The 12,309-nt window shown below is 34.8% G+C and overlaps 1 protein-coding gene across 4 annotated transcripts in view; it reads right to left on the minus strand.

Annotated features, from left to right (window-relative positions):
* Window positions 1-12,309, minus strand: part of cald1a (caldesmon 1a) — a 304,498-nt gene that overhangs the window by 221,471 nt on the left and 70,718 nt on the right. For all 4 annotated transcript variants that reach the window (XR_005635608.1, XR_005635609.1, XM_039769419.1 and 1 more), the window contains exon 2: window positions 2,057-2,094. The gene's annotated coding sequence lies outside the window, so the exon portion shown is untranslated. The remainder of the gene's footprint in view (window positions 1-2,056; window positions 2,095-12,309) is intronic.

Genomic DNA, 12,309 nt, shown 5'->3' on the forward strand with positions numbered 1-12,309 from the left:
CAGAAATACAAGTTTCCAATTGAAATATTAAATGCAGTCAATATTTGATAACTAAAAAAATATTAACCAGTATATTCTGTGTACCCGATTCATATATTGTGCTTCACCATTTCCAATCAGATCTCAACCACCCATACTAACTTGCCACAAGAGATCTTCTTAATCTCTACAGCAACCATAGCCACAGAGCTGGATCCAAGGAGGGAATACGTAATTCAGGAGTTTCTTCCACTTCCAAATAACAGGTCTAATTGCACCCAATATTTCCCTACCTTTGATAAGAATAGCCCAAGTTATATCCCAATTGTGCTTTAAATGATTTCAACATAATATCAAGGCTTACAGGTGGATACAGTTGGGAAAAATTTGTACCTCCAAATTTGGTGTCATGGTCCTCTCCCAGAAAAGATTGGTTTGCTCACTTCAGGTAAGAAGTAAGCAATTCCACCATGTGGAGGAGCCCAAGTGACTGAAATTGACTAATGAATTGGTGAAGTGGCAGCATTTTTATAGACATTGTGCCATACTGTAGTTGTGAAGCAAGCTCTCAGTCCCTTTCATTCATAGGTCAGTCTAAATTTTCATCCTCACCTATCATGAGCTCTGGAAAGTGAACCAAAGAATGAATGTATAACTTTAATTGGCCATAATGAGGTTTATTCACTGTTTTTGTGACAGAGTGTGGAACTCAGCAACATGGAAAGACCTTGGAGTTGAACTGCTGCAGCTCTATGTTAAGAGAAATCCACTGAAACGTTTTCAGTATGTTATTGTGCACTTAGGTAGCTGCTAAGGATGGGGCTTATTAGGCAAAGTTCACTCAAAACAGTGGGAAATTATATCTCTCAATTAGCCAGGGAGCTTATGAATAATATCCAGGAACAGCTAGAAATAGTTACTGTGCTAGAAATATGGTGCCCTGGCAGACCCTGCTCAGTTTGCCATCACCATGACTCTAAGCAGAAAAAGCTGAGAGAAAGTAAATGAATTTAATCTGTTTAGATGGATACTATAAAGGGATATTATATATGGCACCATTACATTTATGACAGAAGCTTATTTGCTTTGTTTTATTGGCTTCAACAGTGTGAAAAAGATCCAAGCTGCAACAAGCAAATGTTTTATATATAGTATTGACTTTTATTGGTCTGCAGAGAATGTTTTGTTTAGGGTACATAATAATGATGTATCTTTGACACTTTATAATAATAACATCAGATTAAAAAACAATAGTCTCTGTTTTGAATCTATTAGCTTTAACGGCCAACATCTCAGAAGTTGCAATTTTAAACTATCCCACCCTCAGTCTCAGTTCTTGGCCACTTCAGGAGATGATATTCAAAGTGCAAGACAGAGTTCAGTAACCAAATGATGTATGTATGATTCAGACTTTTTAACTTGCACATCTGTGACTGATTTGACTTTGCAAGCATTCCAGTTGCTCCTTTCTAAGTTATTCCAAAAGAAAGAATGACCTGTTTATTCACCAAAAGGAAATACCAACAAGAAAATGGGGCCTCACATATTTTTTCTTTATTATTAAACAATCTTAAGAATTTACTTTATAAATCAGGTGACTACCAACTTGGCAACAAATTTGTTATGATTAGTTGAGCTGTAACTTAAAAAACATTATAAAATGTGTTAGATATCTTGACGTTCTAAGGTAAGCTTTTAACAGATCTTTCCAGTCCAATCAACATCAAGTAAATTCATCCTTAAAATTCATTTGTTTAATTGTGTTAACCTCAATATACTGGAAGGAAATTGGCTTGACTTTGATTAAAAGCAATCTTTAGCATTTCACTATGTAGAAATATACAGAGGGTCACATTTTTCCAGCTATTTGTTATTCGGAAATCATCTGGCAGGACAAACCCTGAAGATTTCTCAGATATTAAAGTGAAACAATTTAGCTCTGAGTGAAGACATATTGAGCCCAATATTACTGTCATTTTAATGGTAATTTTACTGCAGTATACATAAATTAGTATTTAAATTATGTTTCACTTTTTGACTGCTCCAAGGCACATAAACATTTAAAATTACAACTTACTGATTTTTCTTCAAAGGATCTTCAAACTTTGACTGAAGCTGTGAAAAAAAACAAAGGAAGAATTAATTTGCTGTCAAGTGCTGTCAACTGCAAAGCATTGCACAGATACATATTACATTCACTTGGTTTATGCTCAGTGTGAAAAACCTGAAAAACAAAAAAAAACTGTATAGGCATAAATTCCCACCGGAAATCCGCAGACTGCAATTTAATACCTCATAGTGTAGAATGCAATTTTAGTGCTGCAGAGTGGAGCAGGCGGGACTGATGTTGGTTCTGGATGGGTTTAGAATATTATGTTATTTAGTAAGATATTTATAATATTTATTCTAGTCCAGCAGTTAAAGTGATGCAAAATATGTGTTTGGGTCTGCTAACTTCATAAAACAAGATGAAATGCATGGCAAAATCTGCATATAGCAAGCATGGCTAAACATCTGTAACCTCACAAGTGTTTATCTCTTTAAAATAGTTACAGATATATTATCTCCTCACAGAAGCTCTTGCATCTAAATAATAATAATCTGACACCAGATAAAGTTGGCTTTCAGAAAGAAAAATCTCTTAAATGTATTAAAGTCTCTTAAAAAAGAGGCTTATGTTTTACTAAATACTTATGGAATCACTGGACCAAAATATTGTAGAGAAGAAAAAAACAAATCAGCAAAAGACAGTTTTTTTTTTTTCTCTGTTATCTTTTCTTTTATCTTTTCACAATTAATCCTACATATTATCCAAACAGTGCAAATTGACTGTACTGTTAATTTAATGAAACAAGCCATTTAAATGCCATTGCCATTACAGCGTAAGCATCTGTGTATCTGCTGTCAGCTTTACCTAAAGATTTGTAAATACCTTCTACTAAGTTATTAGTAACACAATAAAACAGTACTTTTTATCACATTACTCTAAAATACTCATATAAAAGACTGGTAAAAATACCGTTGGCATTTTTGTCTTCCTACCCCAATACTGGTGTTAATGAAGAATTTCAAGATTAATATTGCACATTTAGAGTTTTGTACAGGTACAGTACAGGCCAAAAGTTTGGACACACCTCCTCATTCAATAAATAAAACCATTTCAGGTGACTACCTGTTGAAGCTCATCGAGAGAATGCCAAAAGTGTGCAAAGCAGTAATCAGAGCAAAGGGTGGCTATTTTGAAGAAACTAGAATATAAAACATGTTTTCAATTATTGCACCTGTTTTTGTTAAGTACATAACTCCACATGTGTTCATTCATAGTTTTGATGCCTTCAGTGAGAATCTACCAATGTGAATGGTCATGAAAATAAAGAAAACACATTGAATGAGGAGATGTGTCCAAACTTTTGGCCTGTACTGTATGTACAATATAACCATGAAAGCACAACTCTGCTACAACACTTTAGTGCTAAACTGAGCAAATGGCACTGTCTTGAAGAACTATTTTAACATGGGTGCTACAAGTAATATTGTACAAAAAAATAAAATAAGGAATGCTTGGAAAATTTTATAGTATGTCTTCTATGAATACACCTATATTTGACTTGCATATTTCATAATCCATTTCATGCCATACAGACAGACCTCGGGCAATTATTCTTTGTCAGCAGTAAGATGTCCTACTGAACTAATTTGTCATATAGTATGTCTGTAAAGCAACACTAGTATAGGACACATTTAGTATACATAGCAAAAAGCCACAAAAGTATTAGGAACAATGCACAATTGTTGGTTCCAAACATTAGCCAAAAAAAGGCTACAAATCCAGTAAACCACCTCCAAACTAGGAATACGTCCCATCAATGGCAATGCAATTAGTGTAAATGGACAGGATGCACATAGTAGTCAGAGAGTTCTCATGTCAATCATAATTAAGATGACCTTCTCTTCTTAGCAGGAATCCAAAAAAAAATCCATCCTGGTAGGCAGAAATTTATGCAAACAGAGAATGGTGGAGTCATTCAATCAGCCTGCCAGCATCACACAATTCGAATTTGAGTATCCAGTAAGTTCCTATAGGTTCTGCCTACCAGGAAAAATGTAGGCTGTAAAAATATGCATCACTTAGGCACATGAAGAATTCTTTCATAAAACAAAAAAAATTAACTGCATAAAATATACCTGTTTAGACATTTGATGAAACCATAGATAGGAATTCTTAAAGCAGGAAATTATATTATACAGGGACAAAGATTATATTTTTCACTGGGGCTATCATTGTCTACAACTATGAGCAGATTAGACCAGGGCAGATTTTAAATATGTGTGTGAATTCACTCTTTATATATTTGACTGACAGACTATTAAACAACTAAGGAAATCCAAAAGATCTGTCTAGGTTTCCTCAAAGCCAGGATGAAAAAGTGCATTATAGTGCATTAAAGTTAATTATAGGCTACCACAGACAAAAAATAGTACAATGCTACAAAAGACAGTAAAGAAGTATTTATCTAAAGGAAAGAACACATCTTAATTATCATAGACAATGACTCTACAATTGCATCCAGCCGTCAAAGGTCTACCATACAACCACAGTTCACTTTCCTGAAAAGACTACTGGATGGCAATGAAAACCATCACAATTAAGAATCACAATAACTTGACTCTTATTCTTCTAGAACTTATCAAAATACTTGCTCAGATTTACAAATAAGAAACAGCAATAGAAAAACACAAAGAAATAAAACCTGTCTGGACAGGTTCTGGCAGGTCTGTCCATCCCTTTAATAGTCAGGGGACCAGTGTACCTAATGCCAGAGTAAGTTCTTGGCGACAGACCCCAGAAGATTTGAAGCTTTTGGCCTTGTACGTTTACCTGAAGATACAGGTTTACCTGTAAATACTTTTGGTCTGGGCAAGATATGGACAAGGCCAAATAGTATTCAGATTATGTTTGTGTTGTGTATCCCTTGTGATAAAGTCAAAATTATTTCAGACTTTACCTTGGGCACTGCCTAAGGCCAAATTTAAATCAATCAAAGTGTAAACTACTGTCAGTGCAAATTAAAATTCAATTTGTATGAGAAAATATAACAGTGGCAAAAAGGAAACTAAGAAATTTAATTATCCTCAAAATTCAGACAGTCTTTTCATACAGTGTATTTTATATTTATTTGACTTTGCCTTTGTGGCTGAGTTAGTTTGTTTTATTGTGAACATTCTCATTTTTTTATATACTGAAATTCTTCTGTTGTATATAGTTCCTATTTGTCTGTTTGTAGCGGGGGTTTATTAATGTAACACCCACGGAAAGCAAATGTGACGTACAGCAGAATCCCGCCAAAAGCTGCATGACACTTTTGCAGGTAAGGCGCTTCTCAATGCTCTGTGTCTCTTGTATACTGTAAGTTGACAAGTTTTAAATAAGTGTTTACTGTATGAAACTGAATGGAAACATCACGCCATGTGGTTGTCGATGTGCTTTAAGGTTCTGTTGTCGCTTTTGGTCGGCAGAAATGGGTTTTAAAAGTGTTTGGTTTAGCGGAGATTCAACCTCATTGGTATATTGTTTGGCTTGCTACAGGAGACAGAGAGCGCCTGACGTTACATGTGCTGACTGTGCCCTTTACTGCTTGACTTGTAGGTATGTTGCAACGTTAATTATTGTCCTTCATTATTGTTGTTTATATTCAATTGTTAAATTTGTATTTATTGTACTTGTGTATACATGTTTAATTAAAAAAAGAAAAAAGCTGGATGACGCTTTTGCAGGAGACAGAGAGCGCCTGACGTTACATGTGCTGACTGTGCCCTTTACTGCTTGTCTTGTATAAAAAAGCTGGATGACGCTTTTGCAGAAAAAAGCTGGATGACGCTTTTGTAGAATAAACGGCAGAATTCGGGTATTGCTGTGTCTGTCTTCTTCCAAATCACCAGCAGCCATTCTAAAGCCGCTACACCTTCTCTCCCATTTTCTAGATTTCTGGTAAAACCAAATGACCTAATAAACAATATCTCCTGCCTTCGCATTGTGAAATAACTGCAAAAGCCCAAGAATTGGTTACTTGTGACTGATTGCTTCAGTTGAAAGTGCACAGGCTGTGCTAGTCAGCTCATTACATAAACTATACACATACCATATATATTGGTCAGGAAAAAGAAAAAAGAATTATATAACTTAATCACAATATATCATAACTTAATCATTCACCTTCATTTATTTTCAGTTATAACACTTTTTAGATCATTTCTTTGTTAATCTTCTCATGGGATAAACTCAAAATTCATTAATTTACTAATTCATTTCATGAACTCACTAATTATTTTCCACAAATCATCTAGCTCTGTCGACCTAGCATTACACATTCACTTAAAAACAGCATTTGCAGTACATGATATCCAAAATTATATCCCCATCTACCAACTATTGCCAGACAATATCTAAAGTAAAAAACTAAATCTACAAACCAAAAACAAGGCAACAATCCTGAAGTTTGTCATGTTTTTTAAGCAAGTTGAAAGTACAATCGTGGCCTGAGTTCATTCATTACATGAAAGTCAACCAAAGTTAGAGTGACGCCAACAGGCTTGTTCAGCAATCTGTTTAAAGAGTGCAAAAGTTATTAAAAATAGAATGCCTAGTCTTTAAGAAGTTTGCACATGCATGTACAGAACAGCCAAACATTTCAGCTTCCTGGCTCCAAGCCACACAACCAAATATAGTAAAAAAACAAGTTTTCTTGGAAGCAAAATTCAACTGTTGTAAATGTACACCAGAGGTCTGTTTTCTTGGGTCTCTAAAGAATGTTATTTTTCACTTAAAAAAACAGTTTCTTACTCAAAAGATAAAAGCAACCAGTTATGTATGAGCAACAATGCCTACTAAGGTGAGAAATTTTATTCAATACAGTCTGTGAGTTATTGTGACTGTATTGTATAGGTATTAGTCATTAAAAATACAAATGTGTAACTGAACGAATAACAAAATAACAAGAACAATAGCTGTATCTCTCAGATACATTACTGTATCTATCAATCTCCTCTCTTATGCTTATAAATCTCAAACTAGGAATAAAGAATAGCTTGCAATGGGCTGTACTTTACTGTGCCCTTAAAATATAAAAAAAAAAAAAAACTAGATTGTTTTATAACAATACAAGTAAACTAACAAAATCTAAATATTTATGGTAATGACAAACACCAACCAGAACATAGTATACAATTACAGTATATACTGTATCTGTCCGTTTTGTGTACCTGACATTACTGAGCACGAGTTAGGAATCAGCCTTGTACAAGCACTGTTCCATCACAGAATGGTGCATACAAGGTAAATTAGATTTGTATAAAATCTTTTTAAAACAAGTATTCAATTGGCGAAGTGGTATAATGCTTAAGTTGGAAATACATCTTTCTGTTGAAACAACTTGTCACACTCCTTTTTAAATCTATTTGGAATATGGTGAGAAAAGGCTTGTTTAAGGATTTGTTATTTTTTTATTTTGTCCACTGAAATTTAAGAAATCATTCAGGTGAATAGTCTGCTTTTATTACTTATAGTGTACACCACCCTAATTTGCTTAAATGAAAAATTCCAACTACCATAATACAACGGGAAACAGGTGTTATTTATTTTCTTAAATTTAGAAAAATAAAATTCACCTGAAGATGAACAATACTATTTTTTTTCAGTCTCTGACAGATATTTAATAATGCTGTCATCATTGAACAGAGCCTGCTAAACCACTACTAGCCATTTGGATATTCCAGTGTGTTTGCATGATTACGTGATTATCATAGTACATCCTTCTTTCTTTGCTGTCTGGATGAAAAAGATTTAGTACTGTATTTGTCTACTTTGCAATTTAACCATTGCAATAAAATATTTAAATCTTTAAAAAAGAAAACATGCAATTTACACCTGAAGAAACTCTAGCCATTAGAAAGGCTAAATTAAGTAATAACGGAGACTGGAAATAATGTTTTAATAGAGAACATCAATGCCTTTGGGTAGCAGAAGCTTGCCACATCCCAGCTGGGAGGCCTGAAATCTCAGAATTTAATGAACAATTTTAAATAATTTACTGCAACCAATTACAAATCGATTAACTAGACCTAATAATTATAATAATTTACAATATGTTATGAAAAAATCCATATGCAAGCAATCTAATAATTTATTTCATTAACAAATCATGAAAATGTGCTTGACAGATTTATGACACCCGTCAATCAACAACACTTTTAGTTTTCTGATGCACATTTTTACAGCTGTCTGCTTTGACATCATTTTAGTAATGTCATGTACATATTATCACCCTCAATACTTAACATTTGAGCTGGTGTTAAACTTAAAGGAATAATTTATGCTGGCTGTAAGACCTCATCCCTAACATAAGGTACATGCAATAATTAAACTTAGAAATTACAATTTTACTGTTAGAAAAGTAAAGGGCGGCACGGTGGCGCAGTGGTAGCGCTGCTGCCTCACAGTTAGGAGACCCGGGTTCGCTTCCCGGGTCCTCCCTGCGTGGAGTTTGCATGTTCTCCTGTGTCTGCGTGGGTTTCCTCCGGGCACTCCGGTTTCCTCCCACAATCCAAAGACATGCAGGTTAGGTGGATTGGCGATTCTAAATTGGCCCTAGTGTGTGGGTGTGTTTGTGTGTGTCCTGCGGTGGGTTGGCACCCTGCCCAGGATTGGTTCCTGCCTTGTGCCCTGTGTTGGCTGGGATTGGCTCCAGCACACCCCCGTGACCCTGTATTCGGATTCAGCGGGTTAGAAAATGGATGGATGGATGTTAGAAAAGTAATCATTTTGAATTGTGTACAGCACTCTGATTTGAACATGAAAGTACAAAAAGTAAAAATAAAACAGATTTTATTAGTACAACAACAACATCATCATGTGAGACCTATGTGATTGCCCATTCATGTCTTTGCTTATACAGTATATTTTTTAGAAGTGATCAGCAAAACCGTACAGTTTTTAATTTCACATAGTTTCACAAAATTTCTCCTAAAATTAGTTTGCATGCGACTTGCAATTCTAAAACAAGAAACTTGCTAAAATAGGCTTCTGGGATTTTTCTAAGTTTTCTCTGATGGAAAGTAAGGAATATTTCTCCCTAAGGGATACTCTGTAGTCAAAGCCACAGTCTCCTCCTTTGACCACTCTCAAATGTGGCTCTGATATTTAATGTCGCCTTCCATTCAGTAGTTGCACTCTCTTCTACCTCATGAACTTCCTACCTTCACATTCACACCTTGCCTGACTCTGCCTCAGGCCAGTCATTTAGACTCTGAGGTAACACCAAATACACTCATTTTCCTTATGCTGATCAAAGACAGGATCTTTCTTGGAGCCCGCCAGTGGCCACATACCCAAACCAGTGGATTTTAACAGCAGATAAATCCTTGCATGTAATCACTCTCCTTCCACACTCTGCACTTGATTACATTTTGCAATGTTTTTAGACATGGACAAAAAAGTTGTAGATAAAACGAAAATATATGTGCTTCCTGCATGAATTTCACTCCTGACAAAACACCACTTGTTTTGCAATTTAGCACAACAAAACTATGTTTTGCTTTATTCAGTTTCATGAGATTTTTGTCATTCATCACTAGTAACACCATCTATATTCCTTAGTGACAGAAATATTTTTACAACAAAAAAGTACATTTAAAGATGCATTTCTTTCTATTTCTATCAGAAATGCATTGTGTATATAACTAGAAAAAACATCAAAGGGTGCATGGTTGTCCTATTTTTATAGTGCCTTTCTATAGTGAAAAACCATACAAAACCTTACTGTATGTACTGTAGCTAAGGTGCAATGGGTTATTCTTATCCTTTAAAGCTGAAACACAGGAAGGTGAAATTACTTCCTTAGGATCATATAGTCTGAAGTGGCAAAGAATAACCTGATTATTTTAAATTCCTACTTTCTTCTATTGTTTTGCATGCTGTTTACAGTCTAGTTTCCATGCGTTTTTCCCCACCAATAAAGTAGAAAATAAAATTCATACTAAAAAAACTCCAAAAATTGATTTAAGAGTCTCTCACAAATTAATTCTTAAGTTGATCAGTTGGCGACAAATTCATCTATTGTCACCTCATTGTCTAACAGACAATTGTCTAAATGTTCTTCCTGTGTTACCCATAGGCTCACTCTATAGCTTATTTGATTTACAACAAATAATTTTGCTACAAAAGAGCTATAAAACTATCTGTAATTGACTACAATCATTTGTATCTTTGAGACAATTCTGCTATTTAAACATCCACCCTTGATCTCTTTTGAAATTAATTGTTAGTTATAAATGTAATTGAGTTCTGTAAGCAATAGTTGCCAGTGTCTTCTGAATTCAAAGAGCCAAGCTACTGGGAATAGTCTGGACATTCACTCCACCCTATATACTGTTATGAGTAAAACTCATGGATAAAGAGCAAGCAACTGTGTAAGCACCACTTCCTTGCATTAAGGAGCCCAGGATGCATGTCCTGGATAGCTCCAGCAACCCTGTTCGGTACCAGGGCAGTTTGACCAAGGACTCCCTCATGGTTTTTTTTCAGCTTAAGGGTGAACCACATACTCAAAGATATCAGCGGAATTTAAGCATTTAAAACTGAAGCCTGGAAGCACGTTACGGAAAGAGTTATGGGACACTGGGACAAACTACCAAGACATGTAATTGAAGAAGAAACCTTGACAAACTTTAAGAAGAATCTGTATGAGATATTGGGAGAGCCTAGCTATTAGCTAAACATGCTGGCTTGATGAACAGAATGGTCTCCTCTTGTTTGTCAAATTTCTTATGTTCTTAAGTTCAAACACCAGAAAATGGAAAATATACAGAGGGTTAGGGGGAGTAAATAGTCCAGTGTGACAGAAGCATGACAAAACCCAGTATTCAAATAAAGTAATCTATAAACCAGTTAAACAAAGCAAAAGTCCTGACTATGTAAAATGCTTTTCCCTTTCACACTATTAACCCACTCGTATTATACAAAGAATCAAGAAACTTGACCGAAAAAAAATTGCCACTACGCCCCTGAATATTCGTAAGATAATAACATAATTCTTGTTGCAAGTAGCTAATCCATGAAAAGCAACAAATGAGGATACTACTTAAATCAAAAATCAGAATGGGATTGTAATAAATAAAATGATAAATTACATTCACAACAATATTATAAAAAATGTGCAAAGTGTTCTCTGATGTCCAAAACATGAAGTCTTGGATTAATAATACTGTCTCTCTTTGGAAATCTCTGTTTTAGTTAATTGAAAAAAAGCACAAGTCTTTTCTTCTCATAACTGGAAAAAAAGGTCAGTCTCTTCTTCAGTCAATTGATAAATCTATCTAGGGAATAAGATCAAGCCTGTGGTTATTAAAAAAAAAAAAAAATGACCTGCTGAATGTAATGGAACTGGTGAGCCATTAGGGATTTCCTTTTTCCAGTCACACATCACAGCAGTCAAGAACTGAACCTCTATGGCAGTTCCTCAGTTCCAAAAAAGATACTGGAAATCTATTTTCCACAGCCCAAGGCGCTTCATTTATGCCATCTATAGAGCTTTCGCCTCCCTGAAATTTCTGTCTAGGCTCCATACAGGGTGTGTCTCCCTGTAACCAGCAACCACCAAAAGCCCACTACACAGCTGTACATAATACATGGTTTAATCTGAGCACCACCTTCATTATGTGATTACCCATACCCCTGCAGCAGGGCAGATTATAGGTTTACAGAGGAGCTCTAACACAGTACAATCAAAACAAAATAATCACTTTCAGAATTTTATATAGTTAATATACAGTAAGCTTGAACAGTATCATTTTAAACATATCTGTTTTGTTTCATTGATTTGTGAAATTGGTGCTATGTGCTAATTGGAATTTATGCCTTATCAAAGTTATATTAGGTCAGCAAACCTGGTAGTTGTACTGCTAAACTACAATATTATATACTTTGTAAGAAAAGAAGGGAATCCTGTGCATTGCAAAAAAGAACAGCAGCATTAAAATCATTTTATGACTTTTAACTCTGAACACTACTTTCATATTCCAGATTCATGTGAAATGATGCATCATTCAAAGGATAAACATATACTATTGTACAGTAATACTATTTTTAAAATTGCTAAAAATGACACAAATTTTATTTTACTATTTATTCCACTCAGCACATTCTGTTTCTTTAAATCTCTGAAAATGAGATGGAAAATTTATTCAGTATAGCAATTAGGCTTTCATCTCAGTCTCACAAGTACATCTCAGGATATACACATAAGCAAAAACACACACAAGCAAGAAAAAACAAAG

The sequence above is a fragment of the Polypterus senegalus genome, chromosome 11, assembly GCF_016835505.1.
Source record: "Polypterus senegalus isolate Bchr_013 chromosome 11, ASM1683550v1, whole genome shotgun sequence".
Lineage (NCBI taxonomy): Eukaryota > Metazoa > Chordata > Cladistia > Polypteriformes > Polypteridae > Polypterus > Polypterus senegalus.